Genomic DNA, 20,645 nt, shown 5'->3' with positions numbered 1-20,645 from the left:
TCATTCCGTCGTCATTCTCTTAATTGCCAAGGGCGGTTACCATTTCTGAGCGCACACGCATGTCTTAAGATCAGTGTTTTCAACTCTTCTTGCCCTTTAAATAGCAATGATGTCCATCGTATTATTTCCCAGGGGAGACCTGGTTAAAAGATAGTTGCTTGGTTTTTTGAGAATATTTTACCTAATCCTGTTCATAAATCTTTTTCCATTAATTCTGAAATTATGGGGAAGCCCTTCTTGTAGCCACCTGCCAATGTCCTTATTGAAGCAACCTGCCAAAGTATATTAAACAAGTAGTAATTTTACGATTTCACCCTGATGCAATAATTATGGACTTAAATCACATTCTTACCAAGTTTCTTTATGAAATAAGACAGCCTCAGCCTCTGTGGAAGTCTTTCGTACTGGGAAAGTTTGATTACCTACCAACACTGATTTTCCCACTTTTAACTTCATTGTTCACGACCATTGTGTCGTTACAATGAGGTATCTTGACCTGGATATGTTGTTTTGCAACGAAATGGTCATGGATAATACATGTATATGTGCAAATGGCAGTGTTGATAATTTTTTACTTTATCTCTATAGAGAAAAAATCGTTTACGAATTATCTATTATTATTCATTGTTTCGGATTTGATATGCTTGAAATAGATCATTTCAATTAGTTTAATTGACAATAATGTTTAGGCGAGTCATGGTGATATGAGGATCATGATTTCTTGATTGGAACTCTCCGACAGTTACGGTATTAATTTCTTTAAGTAGAATAGTTACTTGTGCCGAATATTTCTGTTTGAGATAAGGGGCTACTGTTCTCAAATTCAAAGGCTGCTTTACCATATTTAAGTGTAGACAACAGAAGAACGTTAGCTATGCAACAGCAATAATCAAAGAGAGAGGAGACGAAAATGTTCATCATTTGCCATCTACACAAAGAGCCCCGCGGACCGCCCTAAGTGCCACTCATTTCACATACCGGAATTTTGTGCTAAAAATTCCGAATACGAGAAAACGTGTGAGACTTTTCCTGGGCAGTTTGTTACCTCTAGAGCCTGTAATTTTTCGAAGAAAATTCCAAGCGTAAATGGACGTTTTACTTTGAAGTAAGCCTGGGGAGAGTTCTACGGTGATGGAAATTTCGTTTTTGTTTAAATCTGTGCACTTTGACAGTATATTATTACATAATACCCCGCAAAGTACAACCAGAGTGTGTAGTAGGGTGTGATTACACACCAGACCACTTTTGACCCAAAATACTTCTCCCCCCCCAGCGTGGTCGGACAACGTTATTCCGCTCCCATATCATTAATCTGTCTGTTCTACACTTGATCTCTCTTATTTTACTAGATAAATACACTTGTATTTACGTGATCTATCCAAAATTAGTACGATGGAGCTAGTAATACACTGCCAGCATCATCGCTAAAAATACATCCTTCCAATTCATTCAAGAGATTTAATTGTATTTTAACTTTCGCTCCGTGAGTGATTCCCTACCCTATAATAGCAGTTGCTCAATTGTTTAAACTCAAGGTTGAATCCGAAAAACTTCAATGGCCGGTTGCATTCGTCGCGAAGTTCGAGACGACAACGTTTGGTGTTCTACTTCCTTTCTTGGAAATTTAGGCAAATGTTTTCGAAGCACCCCAAATGACGCGCAATCGAAATTTAATTTCTTAAAACGTATTAATTTTTTTTCGGAGGGCAGCGGTCGTGCAGCGGAGGGCAGTGGGCCCCATTGGCGGTCGAGTTTTCTTTTTCTGAGTGTCACTTTTCGCAAGCATGCAGTTCCCGTCGACCTTCCACTCCATCGTATTGCCCTCCAAGGAGAAAAAGTAGAGGGGGCAGCCGCACTGACCGCCAAAGGTAGCCTTTGCTGACCGTAGCGCCTTTTATCTTCCTCTTTCGTTCTGACTAGGCCCTGGTGTGCCTGTGCATATATGCTCCGACACGCAGTTCCCTCTTCGGCTAGGGCACAGTGAGGAATGCATGGTTTTTTGGTGTTACCAGAAGGCAAACTCGCCTAATTTCTTTTACCTTAGCCTTGAGTACTTCTTTCTCTCCATTCCCAATTCATAAATTCTTTCATTTTGCGAGTCTCGTCGGCCACACGCACACGTGACTTTCTGGGTTTATCCGTCCCTCGTTTTTACTCGTTTTTTGTATGTCTCTTTGGTTATTCGTACCTCGTACGTTCTCCAAAAACGACAAATCGAGCGCAGAATTCTTTCATACTTGTCTTTTACCATTCCAACCAATCCACGTTATTTCATAATCTATTCAATACCTCACCCTTATCTCTTGAGTATCTGTGTAGATTGATGATTTTGAAAGGAGTATCTGTGCACCGATGATTTAAACAATGCGTGCGAACAAGAGCGAATGAGGTTATAATATATTCAAATAATTTGTTAATTTATATGATACCAGGTAGAATACAATCGAATACCGTTGCCGTCGAAGAATACCTTCTTACTTAGCAATAATTAATTAGAAATGGGAGGAGGCCTCTTTTTTTAGATTCCATAGTACCCTGCAGGTCACCGCAAGGGTGTGTGGCTGGAAATGATGGCGCACCAGGATACTTTTGACACAAAATACTTTTCACCTCTTTAGCGATGATGTGGAAAATGTATTTTAGCCCCATCGAACTGTGGTAGAAAAGATCATGTAAATAAAATTAGATAGATTAATTGGAGAACAGATGGATTTAAGATGTCAATTTTCTCACCGACAAAAAGGGATCAGGACAACTCGGACCGAATGCGCTAGAAGGGAAAAGTATTTTGTGGCGAAAGTTGTCTGACGCGTAATCACCCCCTGCCACACACCATAGCGGTGGTTTGCAGGGTACCATGTATAGTAAAAGTAAAAGTATGTTATTTATACAAATTATTAATACGCCTACCTTTATAATTATGCTAATAGTTCCAATTATTGACAAACTCGCTCCATATAAGGACAATACATCACCATCGATTTCAAACGGCCGGGATAGTCTCGTGGGTATCGTTCCTTTATGTTAACCCAAAGGTCGAGGGTTCAAGTTTCGTCCAGTGTGCTAAGTAAACCTCGATTGTGCGGCATCAAGGGAAACCCAATGACAAGATCTATCTGCATTATCGAAGTATGTAAAGGATATGAGGTCCAAAATATTCCAAAAAATAAATTTAGAGCAGATTTTTCTCTCCAATATATCACGTCGAAGTAAATTTTTAACAACAAACAGGAAAGTGATATTCGCTAAATCCACCCCAAACTCCGCCGTTCACGAAATATTTTCCACGAGTTCTCCGTTTACATGTCTTTGTATATCCCGTAAAATTTATTTTTTGAATTAGTCAAATGTATCCCAGGTTGTTAAACGCTGTTCTCATCGGTATTTCTTTGTGTAGGAAAGATTGAAAAGGAAACTTATCATTTTCGTGCTCATTTCATATTCTTCTTAAAAAAAGGACCTATTTTATTCCTAGCTTACATTTACGACATTGACTGGTAAAAAACTGACTGGTAAAAAACGTTTATTTGCCGACGATGTAGTGTTTTGTCGTGATACACGTGTTCCGGAGGACACAGCAGCTTTATCTGATGATCTAAATGCTATAAAACGCTGGTGCGACACTTGGCGATTTGTATTAAACTTAAAAAAGTGCGTTGTCATACATTTTTGGAAAAAGAGCAATTCCCTCCCTAACGCCTACTTCATTGGGAACACCAAAATTGAATGTGTAGACTCAATTAAATACCTAGGCGTTACCCTCATTCACAATCTCTCCAGGGTGAAACACATGCGGGGAATACGTGGACAAGCTAACAAAAAATTAGTATTTATTAGAAGAGTCCGAGGTAAATGTGATGAAAAGGTCCAAGAGAAATGTAATCTGTCGTTGGTTAGGCCTCATTTAGAATTTGCTCGAAGCATATGGAATCCTCAAAAGTTGGATAATTGCGGAAATGGATCGTGTGCAGCGTAAAGGAGTTAGATTTGTCTGAACGCTGTCATGGTAAACTTAGTAGCCTATCCAAACTATTATATAGCACCTAGGCTCGGAATCACTCACGGAGCGAAGGTTAAATTACAGATTGAAGCCCTTGCATATATTGGAAGGACGTTTCTTTAGCAGTGATGTTGAAAATGTATTATTACCCCCATCGCAATACGGTAGGAGATATCATGCTGATAAAATTAGAGAGATTGTATAGAACAGATAGATTTAAGATGTCATTTTTTCCACGAACGATGAGGGATCAGAATAACATTGTCCGACTGCGATAGGGTCATATTCGGGTAAAAATAAGTCTGGTGTGTATTCACCCCTTGCCACATACAATAGCGGAGGCTTGCATGGCACTAAAATATCTAATAGCGTGCAAGTTGCCGCTAGAGTGTTTGGCAGAGGGTGAATACACACCAAACTAATAATGAATATCACTACTAAAAAGACCCTTCCAATTTGTGCAAGGGTTCTAAAATATACGAAAAGAATGTATTTCTAAAGGGCGTGGTTATGTGCTCGTCCATTGAAGTTTGACTTCGTTCGGGGGGTGGGGCTGCTGCTGTATTTGACTCGCACGATACGTCAGGCCGAAAAAAAGAGAAGGATATACGTGCATTCTATCATTCAGGACAAATCGACATGCGGAAGCCCGTTTTCCCTCTCAAAAACCCCATCAAATCCCGACGATCCACAAACTGAATCACATGACCCCTTACTTATTCGGTGGACCTCTTCTCCGGAAATCGGAGCGTGTAACTTATTTAGAGGTAAAATCGACTCTTCGATCCTAGTTACGCATTTACCACCGCGTTGATATTGATGGGGCAGATGATGGAATTCAACGAACTCGATATAGGGAATTTTTACGACCTGAAGTCCCCCTTCTCAAGCCGGGACGGATTCCTTCCACACGCTCCGGAGTCTCTTCGCTTTGAAAGCGTCGGCTAATGTCGGCAGCTCTCCTTCCGAAATGTCAGCCGGGCTCGCTTTGCACAAGTCTCACCCCCTGTAGACGCAACCTGGCGCTCCAATTTGATTTGTCGTCGAGGCATGCCACTTTGGGAAAAATGGATTCCGACTGTCTCGCCTCATAAATTGAAGTGGTGGTGAAGTTCACTGAATGCGAAGGAAAAATACGCGAAGACGCCATGTTATCGAGCGTATTCATAGATGTGAAAATTTGACCGAAGTGTTTGATTTTTCAGCCCAGTTGAAGCGTGTGGAAGATGACACTGTATACGGTGGCCAGGTAGCTTCCCTCGTAGATGGCTCCGTTTCGATTCCCATTGGTGGTGGCCTTTTTTTTAGCGATGCTCTTTACTTGGTGTCGTGTTTGGCCAATTTATAGTACAATGGTATCTCCGTAGTAGCGAACATGTGAACTGTGAGTATTTTTTCGTTTACGTATTAGTTCACTGATAAATTTTTCGACAATGGGTTTCGGTGCATAGATATTTGTATTTTGTATTTTTAATGTTCTGCAAGCCACCGCTAGGGTGTGTTGCTCTTTCAATCAGCTCCGTGAAATTATAGCTAGTCACAAATGACCCACGTACTCTTAATATCGCGAGTGACCTCACCTGTCGGTTTTACCTTCATTTAACGTACTACCTACTCCATCAGTAAAAGTAGTGCAGAGTTAAATGAGAATTCTCAGCGTACCTCCGTAGCTTCAGGTGTTGTTTCTTCGCATTCCTAAAGTTTTGAACTTAAGAATTTCTCCCTTGTACAAATGGTGGAGATTATTCCATTCGAGGCCATTGTTTTCCTAAAACAACACCTTTTATTTCCATGACAAATGGCGAGGATATTTTTCTTTTATCTGCTCATTTGCTAAAATTACTTTTTTTTGCCTACGTTTCACAAGCCTTGAATTTTTGCTTAATCCGTGTGTGCGTACACCAGTGTTTCCCTTTAAATTTAATTTTGAAAGTTTTAATTCCCGTCGTATATTGGGTCGGACAACTTTTTCTTGCGAGCACAATCTGGACGGATATTTTATTACCACCAGGTCGGATAATCCAACATTTTTTTGTTGCGTTCCAGCGTGGATCGGTTTGCGGATAAGCAGTCCTCGGACGAGGGTCTTGTGCGAACGCGGAGGGCCGTATCCATGTGTGGAACTGCCTGATGCGAGATGATCCCCATTAATAAACTGTCCGGTGATAAACGGTCCATGGAATGGCGAGGTTTTTTTGGGTGTGTCCACGGTCACCCGACTTAAGAGTTTTAGAGAGGAAAACTGACATCATCAGCAGTTTTAAGATTAATCACGAGGGGTTTTTAAGATCGATTTGCCGCAACTCTCTATTTTAATCCTATCTGTTTCCCCCTCTTTTAATTTATGTATGCGCCCGTTCTTAATATCGCATTTTTCAGAGATCGTTTCGCGTACGTCGCGCACACGACGGAATAAAACTTTTTTTTTCGTTTTCCACCGTAGTGTCACTGCAGAGAGAGAGAGAGAGAGAGAGAGAGAGAGAGAGAGAGAGAGAGAGAGAGAGAGAGAGAGAGAGAGAGAGAGAGAGAGAGTAGCTAAGACAGTTCATATATAATGAAACGCGGTCGTTTTTGGGTTTTTAGAAAGAATTTCACCGTTGTTGACACTTATTTCGCTTGCATAGTCGATTTTTAATATGCCATGTGATTACCCGAGGGGGCGTGATTACATTAAAACTTTCCATACGAATATCTTTACGGTTCTGTTTCGATGACTGCCGTTTCTTCGTCTCATAAATACAATTTCACTGAAATCCTAAATCGGCAATGCTAGCATTCATGCCTGAGTTATGATCCATAAAATGGAAGGCACACTGCCTGCACATGTCTGTTCTCAGCGCTCGGCTCTGTTATCGTCTTTGGGCTACAATGGGTTTTTGGGTGAAAGGAAAAAATATGTTTTACACGGCGAAAAAGAAATTTTCTGCAGTTCTTGTCGGAGCCCATATATCACTCCTCTCTGCCGTTTGGCTGTGTCACTTAAAATTAAGTTTATGTGGTGTTATTTTCCTTCCGGACAGAGGTTTATCGTGTTGGGTTTTAAACGTTAAAAATGTGAGTGCTGGGATCCGGGAGCGAAGCACACGCTCTCGTCCGTTTAATGCGAGGGAGAATATTGCTCGCCGAGACATTCTCAGCACTAGATCCTTTCCGGACAACTAAAAATACAGTGTACGTCCGGAGATTTAAATTACTGCTGCGTCGTGAACGGGGAAATGAGTAAATGCATTCATCGCGTAATGGAATGAGCGAAAGAAACTCGGGCATGTCTCGCATGCGAGTACGTAAATTCTCAGATTTGCGCATTTAGCTGTCGGGGGCGCGTAACAAGGCGGCATCTGGCACACAAGTAGTTCGTCATAATCAATAACATTTTAACTTAGCAGCAGGGTCAATTGTTTCTCGTGCTTCGCGGTGGCTGGGGTTAACTTAGAATACGAAGCACGCAATGTATTTATGTTATCCCTCAGACTCAAATGTAAGATCGGATCCACGGGTTCATTGGTGAATGGCACCAGATTTACTCAATCATCCGAACATTTTTAATCGGGTGAAATATTCATCTTAACGATGATAGTGGCATTTTTCTCGACTAAGACCTCCTGCGAATTATGTAAGATTTCTCTTCCGCTGACTGTTAGAGCGTTCGGTCACGGACTTAATGGCTCGGGTTCAAGCCCGGATGAGACCCATGGGCACCCCCAAGATTTCAAACTGTGCCATTTTTCGTTTACGAGATATTTATCGGGATCTGAAGGCGGCACGGGGAAAGGGACTGGCTCTCCGTTCCATGATGCGTAAATTTCACACTCCAAAGGGCTTATTACGAGGTGGAGTGCCACCCTCATCTATCACAGCACCCTTCGGATTGAGATTACTGTATTGGTAATTCTTCCAGTGCCATCGCCCTGAAATTTAACAAAATGAGTTTGTCTGCAGAGATAAATAATGATCTGCTGTTAAGAAATATTAATGTTTCCTTTAACCAACGACAGTTTTCAACCCAAAGGTCGGTTTTTTGATGGGTAAGGGTAGAGCTTACCCAGTGCTAAGCCGAACGGCGTGTGAAATTTCACGCATCAGGGTAGGAGAATTTCTTTCCGTGTGCCGCCTGTGGTTTCCCAGAAAGATCTGGTACTCGAAAAAAAACACAACTCGGCCGAAGCTGAAGGTGCACAAAGTTGGAAACGAACCCAGGTCCTCCGGCTAGTAGTCCAACATCGGCAACGTCTCTAATGTTTCATTTATCTTATCCAAAACATCGAGCTTACGCGAAATGGATAAATGCAGATTATATGAAGCTGTGATTAAGGAATTGAATCTAAAAGGTCGCACTCGCATTCGTACCTATTGGTATATCTGTATCTGGAGAATACATCTGTATGTTCTGTGGACAGTAATGTTGAGACTGACGATTAAGGTAATAACTGCCTCATAAACATTTATTTCACCCGGTGGATTTCCAGAATGTTGTTTAAGGGACAGTTGAAAGATGAATTATGTTACTATCGGGAAACGTGATTTAGATTTTGGACTTATCTCGTCACCATGGGTGGATATTTAAGTAAGTTACATTATCTTGACAGTTATTCTTGCTCATACTAATTAAAACTTACAAACGATTTAAAATAGTACATTTGAACTTGTACTGCTTAAAAAGTCAGGTTATTTGTAGCTAACAACTAGATCCATTAGTCATTCTGATTCTGTGGCTACTATTGAAAGCCTTTTGGAGTATCTTTAAAGAAAAGTCCTTGCTTCAATCAACAGCTGTCATTTGTTAATAAATCAGCGATATAATTTCAGTAGATATTCATATTTTAACTACGACATTATCTATTCTCATCGCCTTAATTAAACTGCGTTATAATCTCGTTTTGATGATGGTGGCTAATTTACTCAGGGAAAGTTAAGTCATTGAGTTTGTTAGTTCGGTGTAATGATTGAAGGATTTTAGAAAGAAAATTTTGCTCTTACGAATATCGACAAAATATTGGCTCCCGAGCATTTTATTGACCCATGCGGAGGCATCACGGTGCGGGCCTTAGTAGAAACCATATTTTCCCAAGGTTTCCATTTTTTTTCCCTCGGCATACCCTGATATGAGAACCGCTTAATCGTAAACCGCAGGGTTAGTCTAACTCCTCCGCATCGGAACAAATATTATATTGAATAGTTTGCGGTGGAATAAGAAGAGCCTTTCACTATGACGGATCGCTGAAGTGGAAATAACACAAAATTTTTTTTCGAATATGCCTGAGGCGAATGCCGAGCATATTTATTTTATTTCACATTTGTCTTCATTCCCATGCCTGCTTACTTGCATTTTCGAATGGCTTCGCAATTTCCGCGAAAACCATTCTTGAGATACAAGCAGCAACTAAAAATTTGCTCTGTTCAAGCTATCCCATGGCATTCTCTGGAATTTCAACACAGCGTCTGATACTCTTGCTCAGTCAGTGGTAATACCTCCTGTCTTCAGAGGTTGAGTTTTCAGAAATGTAATGGTGTATGCTTTCTTATTGTAATTCTGTAGAGGTCATATGAGATTCGGCATAAACAGTGGTTTTTGTCAAGACAATATATATATTTTATTTACTTAGGTAATGTCCAAAACGTGGATTCTCTCGATTTCTCAGGCTATTTTCTGCAAATTTTATGACAGTATCATGGACTAAAAATCTCTTTAATCTAAAAAGAAAGCTTCTTTTGTTGTCGTTAATACAACTCTCATTTTCTCCGGTGATTATGGCAGTAGAGATCAGAAATGCAGTTGAATAATTGTATCGATGTGTTCCTGCAACTAAAAGGGGATGTTTTTTACCTGAACTGTATGGACCTCGTCAATTAAACTAGCCTGAAATGCTATACAATCTTCGCCCCAGAGTTAAATACGTGATTAGTCTATAATTGTGACTTACTGTGGGCCAAAACTTAAAAGTTTTTAACAAATTCAATCTCAACTCTGTAAAATATTTCCTTATTTTTTCATTTCTGCTATTGCAGTTTTTGGTATTAAAAATAGTGATTTAAATAGTAATTGCGTGTTTTAATATGCGCTGCGGAACTTTTTTCATGCCTTAGCTTGCGTGATACTTTGGAGGTCGTTCAGAACTGATGTTTAACCGGTTCCACCTGCATTGGTAAATTTAAGTCTCACATTATTGGTATGATTGAATCTTTTATTTTTAATATTCTTGAATTTGCTTTGCAATCATTGAAAAAAAATCATTCAAGAGGAATGATCTCTCTCGAAAACTGATGTCATTTGATAAGTAGGAGTGACTCTTTCTTTGAATACACTCAGTTTTTGATTTACATTTCTCATTTATTTCACCTTGGCTTCTGTCTTTGGGAGCTCGTTTCAAGGAGCAAATTCCTTCATATCTCATCTTTCCCCTAAAAGACTTCCAACATCTTTCACCTAAGATAAAAAGACTTCCAAGAACACCGCAATTTTTTTTACGTTTTATGAATCCATATCGCGTAAAATCTGCTGACATAATGTATTTCTCTTTGATCGTAGTAGCTTTTCTTCGTGGTGTGGTCGCTGCTACGATTCAGGCCGAACGCCTTAATTTGAATTTCATTGGACTTCTACAAGTCAATGTTGGCAGAATCCCTTTCAAGGACTAGAGCAGATAAAAGGATGTAAAATTTTACATCCAGGCGAAATTTAGCACATAAGGTTAATTCTTATTGCATTCACAATACTGTATGTAGTGAGTGCCTAGAACCGTAGTGCTTACGAGGAAAAGACTTTGACTTTCATGAAAAATAATCGACTTCTCAAGTTCAGCGAAAATACATTCTTCCTGTTGCCCTGACCAAGTCCTGGGCATTTTCTCACCGAGAATTACGTAGTGTTAGCGTGAAAATTGGTTTTGGTTGTACCTAAATATGTTATTGAGATTTGCGATAGACCGCTTCGCTTCAATGCAGAGAGAGTATTTCTGTCGTGAATTTTAATTCACCTCCTTAAAAGCTTCATTAAAAACACTATCAATTCAGGATACTTTTTTTGGTCTATCAGTTGGTACGTAAGTCTACTGGGTGGTCACTGATGGTAACTTAACGTCCATGTACAACTTCTTTACCGCGATAGCAGACAATGGCGTCCACCACTCGTGGCGTTTAGGGAAGCGTCATGCCTTTCGGCACCCTTTCCAATTCGTAAAATACTATATAAGAGGATAACGACGTCACCTGCGCCGAAGGATAACTATCAACGAACTTCAGTCTCCACGATCTGAGTACATATACTCTCAATGTAGCGTGTGCTCTTATGCTTAAATGATCGCATTAGAGCGGAATAAATCCGGTAGCGAAGGGTTTGAAAAATTCCCATATTACTTTATCACCAGTGCGAGAGTAGCGTATTCTCCATTTTTGTAATACCAGCCATTACGCTTCTGTTATATTTTACGTAGTAAAATTGGTTTTTCTGGTCCCGGTGGAGGTGGTGTAACGGCCTCCCCCGATAACCTAGATTTCACGGGTTCGGTCACCTCTCGGGTGTATTTTTCTCCACCTTCGGCTTTGATGTGGCTCATTGTAATTGTCGTTGCTTGATTTTAAGAATCCGAAGTGAAATACCAAATTATTGTGTCCATCATATTTTATTGTGATAAATAATAAAATTTGTTTCTCGTTGCCTTCATCAATAGTATTTTTAACGTAGGGCAGGAGAGGAAGGGGTCGGAAAAGGATAGGCATGTTGGACGAATTGAAGGGAGGAAGCAAGTATGCAGAATTAAGAAGTGTGTACTGCAATGTCGGGTGTAATGTTGTGTTTTGTTAGCAGAGGCAAAGTCCAGTCTTGCATCCATTCAAAACCTACCGTAAAAGTTAATCTAACTATTAATTATTAAAAAGGCCTACACTTTGTTGTTTTTCAGATTAGTTATTAATAAAAAAAATGTTTTGAAGTTTGCCCAATTATTATAAACGCTTGAGTTAAAAATTCAGTTTAATATTTTGACTCATCAACATACACACTTCTCCTAAGGTGTTAATGCCCAAGTTTTAATTCCTATTTCACTTGCTTGTTCAGATTTTCATTCATTCAAGAGTAGTGGCTTCATTTGCGTGGGAAACTGGAAATTCGATAGCCAAAGAGCAGCTATATGGGGCCAATTCATAGATGCCGTGCGCCAGCGTTCTTGAATAATGACCTGACCTGTATAATGTACGAACGTATGCTTATTTCTCTCTTTCCCTTGACCCAGTTCGCTGAATACGAGTGCACCATTATGACTCTGGGACTTAGGGTTGCATACGACAGCTTGAATGCTCACTACTGAAAAAAACATGGTAAACCCGCCCGTTAAACCAAAGCCCCACGCTGGTGAATAGGCTAAGGCCTGTGGAAACACTCCAATTTCCGATTCTCCCCCTCCCCCTTAACGGATAGGCACTCATTCTAGAGTTTTCAGTGTTACGCGTCCGTAATGATGACTGCGGGATATTTCGCTACCGGAAAAAAATATTCCTTTTTCGGTAAAAATGAAGAATTAGAAGAGAATGAGAAGGGTTTGCTAAATGTTGCGACGTAATGAATAGGAAGCTCCTCATTAAAGATGCATTTGAACGGCATATAGTACACTTGCCAATTATTCATCGAATTTTGTCACTTGAATTGAAATTTTATCTCGCAATTTTTACCCTGTAAGTCACACTAAATACAACGTTGTGTAATATTTTCGTAAGTAGTACAATTGAGTGAGTGAGCTAGAAAAGGGACAGAGAGACTATTGTGCATTATTTGGTTGAGAGAAAAGCTTCGTTCAGGCTAAAAATCCGCTGCCACCAGTGAAGAGTAGGCTTTTAGATAATGATGTAAAAGTAATATCAGATGGCTTGTTGAAATTTTATTCGCGGACCATTGATTTTGTACCGTTTGCAGTTTAAACTTTGGCAACGTTAAAACTTGTAACCTGTTAACGTTTCTGTCATAGGGATTAATGTAACACTTGTTATGCAGGCGGACTGAGAATTTTGGCCTGCATGTTCGTCACGTATATGAACAATTTTGTAAAATAATTTGGTTTCAAATGTATTTTTCGCTTTTTGGACGTTCATTAACGGTTACGTACAATCCTTTACATATGTCAGTGCATGACTGATGGTATCGAATTACTCAATGTTTCGGACCGGTCTAATAATAAATTTAGCCGTAAATGAGGACACAAATCGATCAGTTTTCACGCTTGTAATGGTGAAATTGTAATCGGTGCGGATAGCTTGCAGCTGAACGAAATTAAATGAGTTTTCCCTGAGCCCTTCTCGGCGTTTCGCATATGAAGGGAATACAGACGAAATAATTTTCCTAATTCGCAGGATAAAAACCGTTACCTTTCTTTAACCCCTCGAGGAAATGTTAATCTTGAGATCCACGTCGGACTCATTTATCATCGGAAAGAGCAAGATTCCCAATAGAAAACCGGAGTGAAAGAGGCGTGCCCTACCATAACTTCAGGCAGACTAGATGACAAGGTCGACTTTCGTAAGATTCATCACTGGCTAGAATTGTGTCCAGAAATTCGAAAAGTAATGTGGCAAACGATTCTGTGGCATTATTGTGTGGGTTGCTCGGAAAAAGTTTCTCAATTTTCTTGGCAGGTAATTGCTCCTGGGAAAGAATGGCAAGATCTTCCTTTCCACGACTCCAATATTGTCGCTTTTTATTGCGTTTTAGGAATGGTCCCGGACCCTTTTTTCTTTTAAAAATGCCAATTTGATTTGCTGGAATCCAAAATAGGTCTCGGAAAGAAACGTAATATCAAGATTTCTACGCGGTGGTCCCGGTTATTTTCCATTATGCCGGCACAGGTGTTCCGGATGCGTTTTTGGATTCCAATGGCGGCATAAATCCCATTCTATGCCATTCCGTGAGACTAATATATATCCGTGTGTGTGTATGCATGTGTTTGTGGATATCAATTGATCGATTCCCAATTGAGATAATTGCTCCGCCGATGGATTTAGGCAAATTGGTAATCGCCGGTATGAAGGAAGAGAGACCTGATTCCAAATGAATGGCGAAAAGTAATTGAAGTTTTCATGGAGCGGAAATTTTCTTGCTCAATCCGCGAGTAATTTGTCCGCGTGAAGATTCAAAAGGGCGGATGGCTCATTAGTGTATAAGTTGAGGCTTTTTTCTGCAGATTGCCAACTTAATTAATCGGTAACAATAATTTATTTCGGCGGACCAATATGTTTAAGATCTTTGGTGTAATTCGATTTATTCTAACTAGCGAAAGCAAAATCAGTTCAGTATTTACCATATAGATCAAGTGCTTCTTCGAATGCTTGGCCATTAAAAATACTGGTTTCGTGGAAAGAAGGAAAAATTATAATGGCTTTATGGTTCAAATGGCCATGGTAAAACGGGGTAGGTATGGTAGCAGAACACCCTAACCATACCGGTAAGATTGATGCCTAAAACTGAGCCAAATCAAATAAAAAGCTTAAAAAATTATTTCCCCATCCTCAAGTAAGGAAACCTATTATAGCCATCTGAACAACGTGATATTTGATAGGATATTAAAATATTCTCTCATTTATTTTCTTTTAAATTATCCCAACCTCCAGTGAAATTGCGTCCGTGGAAAACCTGGCGTATTTTTCTGCCTGATGTCAAAGATTTAAAACCATACACACATCATGTCTTGACTGATTGAGCGCTTAATGTTAACTATTCTTTTTATTGTCTCATCTCGAATTAGGTACATGAACCTTAGTCATCTCCATGCCAATATTTTTAATGAATGAACTCAACCATTTGAATTTTAGTCACTCTATCTTGTTCATCCTAAATTACAATAGTTAATTGGTTTTTTTGTGGTGATTGCGTTCTGTATAAATTTAGAATTGTGCCTATGTGATGATGATGTTGAAGATGTCTTTAGTAGTTTTTATGTTAGAGCCAGATCCCTCCCCCCTCTTAAAAGCTCATTTTTGGTGATTCGTTGCAATAAATGTCTTGAGGCCTGATTTCTTTAAGAACCTCGTTTAAGGAAATCTGCCCTTTAAAAAGAGTTACGAAATCTTTGCTATCTTTACTCTTATCGGATTCCCCATTTCTCATCATTTTATCTTCACTAAGCGTCGATGAATCACTTGCCACTGCTCACATACCACATTTTTTTTATCTGCTCCGGGGTGACACAGTTACGCCTTGTTTTCTGGCCAATACAAATGTTTCCGTGGCAATCCGGACGGGCTATAAGTCATTTTTACCCCCGCCGCTGCTGACCACCCGTTGCCGTACGCACGGCCAGTCCCAGCCGGCCGCACCGCTGTATCGTTCCACCGCTCTTCGGCCACCCGTCTCTCGCCGCCAATTAGCGCCTAAGACGATTTAAACCGTCTTTTAGCCTCCCTCCGCACCAGTCCTCTCCCTCCCCGCCCACCGCGGGAGTCTCCGTTCTCTCACTTCACCTGGGACTTAATTTTAAAGAGATTTTCCTCCGTGGAGCGTTAACCAAATATCCCAATTAAGGGTTTCCGGGGTGACTCCATAATTTTTGTCCCCATGCGACCCAGACGTCCCTCTTGCTTCCCTCTCCCCACCCCGTTGCCTCCCTAAAATGTGGCCACCTGGGGAACCCCAACGGTGGCCGGGGGGGGGGGGGAGGGAGGAGGGATGGGTGGTTGAATCGTAGTCGGGGTACGAGGGAAAATGGTTTTGAGGATACGAGCTGAGGAGAGGTGGGGTTACAGGGGAAGGGAGGCGTTGATCGCACAACACGTCCCCTCGTTAGCGACGCGGGTAATAGCTTCGCGGAGAGCAAGGCCGTGGGAAGGAATTAAAATCGTGAAGAATGGCGATCCGATTGAGGAGTGAGAATGCAGGAAGGTTAAATATGCCCACCTTTAATGAGGAGCTTATAATCGATCGGTTTTCGATAATTTTTCAACATGTTTTCCAATTATTAGGGATATTGCTTGTTGGTCGATTTTAAAGCATTGTTTGCTTAATCGAGCTAGCGATTAAGTTGGGTTTTTTCAGTATTTTTGAGGATCATTAATTGCGATATATATTGCAAATATATACTTGACCATTACGATCGATCGTCATGGGACCACAACTGGTGGGCAAAGATCCTTATCGGGAATCATTTTTCCCCGAACCTCTTTGCCAATTTCCTCTTCACGTTAGAGCAATCAGTAGTGTATAAAATCTAAATATGCCGTAGAAAGAGCGATTGATTCAGTTAGGGAGATAAATTGAAGATATTACTTTAACAATCGGAAGTTCCTTCTAATACCACCCGGACGGGTGTCACCCTGTGCAAGTGATAGGAACGGGGAAAATAATTGCGCTTTTAGGAGCCTGTACAAATAAATACTTGACTCACCGCAGTCATAATGGAAAATTCTTTAGTACCTGAGAGTATTGAAAAGGTTCAAACAAAGGTAATTATATCGACACTTCGATGTATCACGTAGTTCGCCGCAACTAAAGTGAGAAATCATTACATTAATGCTTAATTAATTAATTATGTGTGTTCATTTTCAGATGCCAGCGTGGTTTCCAGTGTGTATTTAACTTCATATCTGCGTGCGAACGCATTATTGCCTGATTCATAAATATAAAATTGATGTAGCCACATAAAAAGGAATGTGATCGTTCAGAGATATTTATAATTGTTTTGAAACGCATTGAAATTCATTATTATGTACCGGAGAAGGGTTTCCAGTATTGCCGCAGGGCTGGGAAATAATTTTTACTCTTCATTCATCCAACTACGACCGTAACTGTTGGTTTAGTAATTTTTTATATTAGACCTTCATGTTAAAAATGCTTTCCTTTTTTCGTTCGTTGTTCTGAGCGTCATTCCCTTGAGTTTATTATTTGATTTTAGGATACTCTGTTGCGTCAGGTTGGGCTTCCCGCAAATATGGACGTATATATCAGTATACCTCGAGCAAGGAAATTCTATTTAGCATATAATTCGATTACATGGTCCCACTGATTAGAGTCGCTGTGGTGAAGGGTGAAAGCAATAACATTCTAATCCTGGGATAACTGATTTCCACCTGATGGTGTTATTTATACTGCTTCATGGAGAGGAAGACAATTGATATCCGTAATTTTGGTGTATAACTATCCAGAAAACGATACTGATGATAACCCTCGGTGAAACGTAGCAAAGCGATTTTATTTAGGCCATCAGATGTTGCTTTGTGTGCGTACATTAAAATATCGGTTACTCAGAGGAATAAAATGTGAGGGGATGGAAGATTTGAAAATAAATTCTTTAGCGTTGGCAATTTTGATAAGTCTCGCCATACGCGCTGAGGAGAACACATCGATATCGCCGAGCTGTCTGCAACGAAAAGTCATGAACTGGAATGAGAAACCAATCAACCATTCCATCCATATGGTTTCTGTTTCTGCTACTTTCTCTCCTCCGTGGCAGGTAAATGAGATGAGAAACGTTTCAGCATCCGAAGCCATTCGTGTTCATAAATATTTCACACCAAGAATGAGACGAAAAAGATCAAGAATCCGATATATTGGTTTTCTACTCCGGAGCACAATCGAACGCTGAAGATTTCAATTCGCTCCAACGTGAAACTGAAACGAAAGATTGATTTCTGTTCAATGTACCACCATTGTGTAGAATTGGGATTGGGAAGGATTTGGCAACCGATGAGGCCTCAGAAATGTTCTGCGTATCGTTGAGGTGAGGTGAATCCCTTGTTCGTGCCATCTGTCAAAAAGGTGAAGTGAGATTGGCTTCTTTACTTGCGGTTAGGTACGTACCACTGATGCGAGTATGTTTAGGGAAATCAATGATTTGATCATGGAGCATAATGAGTATATAGTTCTGGCTTGGTTTTCAAATGGTTGTATTAGTTATCAGGGGAGGCTACCGACAGCTGAGGTCAATTGCATAATTTGTGCCAAGAGGGAGGCCCTTTTGGCACAAAGCAGTAATATTGCTGTGATCACTTAAAAGAGCTCCAAGGTCAGATTTATTTTAGTTATGTCTGGGAAAATGTGAGTAATGAAATATCAATTGCGTAAATAGTCCTAAACCAGGTATGGAGTCCGGAATGTTATTAGAATGAGAAGTAGGTATACGAGGTCTATTCAAGTTCTACGGCTTAATTTTCCTTGCAAACCACGTAAACCAGAAATTTGAACCTCTTATTACTTTTCAACATAATCTCCCTCCAGCCATGCCCTTTACAAAATCGGGCGCCATGATTATATGGCCTTCGAGAACGCATCTGCAGGGGTCCATTTTACCCCGGGAAAAACCGGCTCGTTCATGGCGAAGGCTTCTAAGACTCGTTGTTATTCAACGCTCAGTCCAAATGTTCATTGACTGCCCAAACGGGCAAGTATAAGCCGTCCCGGCGAGTGAAGTCCCACCTTTACCGGTCACTGTACATAAGAAACGCATGACATAGAAGAAAGAAACATGGCTGAGGTGTGAGGCTCATTTTTCACATCCATAAGACCGTCAACGCATGTATCACTCAATTTACGATAAATTTCGATAGCTGTTGAATTACGGAAGTGTAGAGTATGGATGATTGCACGCTGCTCTTGTACACGGAGAATAGAAGGATTTTCTGTTATGAAATGTGCTTGTACGCTAAATTACTTAATTTTAGGTATTATAAACGCTTCTTACTCTAGCGGCAGGTAAACGAACCCTGGGAACTGTATAGTGCAGTCATTTATGTTTTGTATTCATAAATAGTGCCCACATAGTATAAGATAATCCTAGTCCCGAGAAAAAAAATGGCTGACGTTAGAACTTGAATGCACTTCGTACTACTTACTGTAATTATTATATCCACTATGAAATGATATACTCATACATTTTTACAGTGAAGCATAGTTTCCATTCTAAATGTTGTGCATCCTCCTACTGTATTTCCATAGCCTTGGAAGCTTAATGTTAATATCAATTTTTGGAAAATAAATATTTCGTAATTTTTCACACAATTTTTTTTCTACTCCATTGTCCTAGTAAATTTTCAACGGTTGCCTGAAAACAATGCTTTATATTTTGCTTTGGAAGGAAGGGTATTTCTGTAATTTCACCTGGAAAAGGTCGCTGTGACGTCAAAATTGACCAGAGAAATATAAACCGAGTGGAAAATTACGAAATGTTAAATTACCAACAATGGATTCCACGCTTTAGCACAATGTTAATCCCAAGGGAATTATTTACATTTCATTATTGTTGATGGTTAGATCACACTCCTCGTTCCACCTGGAGTTAATTGCTCCCAGACTGATAAGTAGCCATTGTCTGTTAGGAAATGTACTCACCGACTTTTCCGAAGATTGGCGGTTTCGAGCAAAGGAATGAATGTTGGTTCGTACTTTTTGTGGCCTAGTCATTTTACTCGAATTATTAGCACTGCGTCAAGTCTCTTTGCCTCGATTGCTTTATTTTCTTTGCCCAGTTTTTAGTTACAATGTGCAATAATGCGATCAATTAAGCATGTTTTACGGAGTTGCGAAATATCCTCATGTATATCGAAGCCTTTTGAAAAAATAACCGGCTTTAAACTTTTATCTTTCCGTAGTCGGAAATAACTGAGAGGACTTCCCGATGATTTGAAAGAAGGAGAATGGAGATATGGCTCATTTCGCATAGAGGAGTATTTTCTGTGTGAATGGCTCACTTTGAGGCGGAGTTTAATGTCCTCGGGCATCACGATAAATGGGAATAGCACCCATTGTAACTGGATTTGCGAAAGAAGCTTTGTGGGAAGAGTGGGGGAAGCAAGTTAATACCTCTTGTTTTCTCTGCCGATGCCAGGCTCGTGGAGATGTTTCTCGATCGGTAATGGATAACAGCCGGGGAAAGAGTAAATCAATATTTTTTGTTGGAAGGAGTGTGCGTAAGAAAATATGCCATTGGGATTATTCACGTAATTAAACATCAGTTGCTGTTCTCTCATTTCATACTCCTTCATGAAATTAATTTATACATGCCATTCACTAATTGAAAACAAATTTTTGTTTAAAATTTATAATTTATGTATAATTTTTCCTTTTAGTTTATTCAGATATGGATCGTTAATTGAAGGGAACGCTTTGTTGGAACTGCAGTTTTCAGTGTAATGCTCAGAAAGTTCAGATTCTGAAAGTTATTCGACGAATTTAACATTAAATGCTAGCTGTTTGTTGTTCAAACTATGATAAATATTTCGTGTAAAATGAGCCTTTTACTAATGATGACGAGGATCCTGTTCGTATTCGAGCCTCATGATGTTGTATTTAAATTCCCAAAATATAATTTTTGTACTTTTCTTGTACTTAGGTTTTAAAGGTCAGGATTTATGGCAATGTTTGATGAGTAACGTTTGACCTTCTACGTCTGATTTTGAATACGACAGTGTTGGGGTTCTTTACCAGTCTTTGATTGGTTTAAGCGTACATGAGAAATTCTTTCAAGACTGCCCTCTAACTTTGGGTCAAATGAGTACGCTATATTTTTTGTAGAATTTCTGTGAGAAAAAGAAGAATACCAAATATTTTTTTAAAATTAGGTATTCTATGCACCACTATTTTATGTCATTCAGAGTTACCGAACATTATCTGTGATATGAACTAAGAGAATGCAAGTTTTTTTAAAACTACGAAAGCGGGGTATAAAATGAAATG

General features: G+C 39.8%; 1 protein-coding gene across 2 annotated transcripts in view; it reads left to right on the top strand.

Annotated features, from left to right (window-relative positions):
• The window catches only part of Cow (Proteoglycan Cow), a 316,076-nt gene that overhangs the window by 12,456 nt on the left and 282,975 nt on the right, over positions 1 to 20,645 (top strand). The gene's annotated exons all lie outside the window — the stretch shown is intronic.

The sequence above is a fragment of the Hetaerina americana genome, unplaced genomic scaffold (assembly GCF_022747635.1).
Source record: "Hetaerina americana unplaced genomic scaffold, ioHetAmer1.1.p SCAF_15, whole genome shotgun sequence".
In the NCBI taxonomy this organism is placed as follows: domain Eukaryota; kingdom Metazoa; phylum Arthropoda; class Insecta; order Odonata; family Calopterygidae; genus Hetaerina; species Hetaerina americana.
Note: the sequence above shows the minus strand (reverse complement) of the source record. Positions and strands in the feature narration are given on the sequence as shown.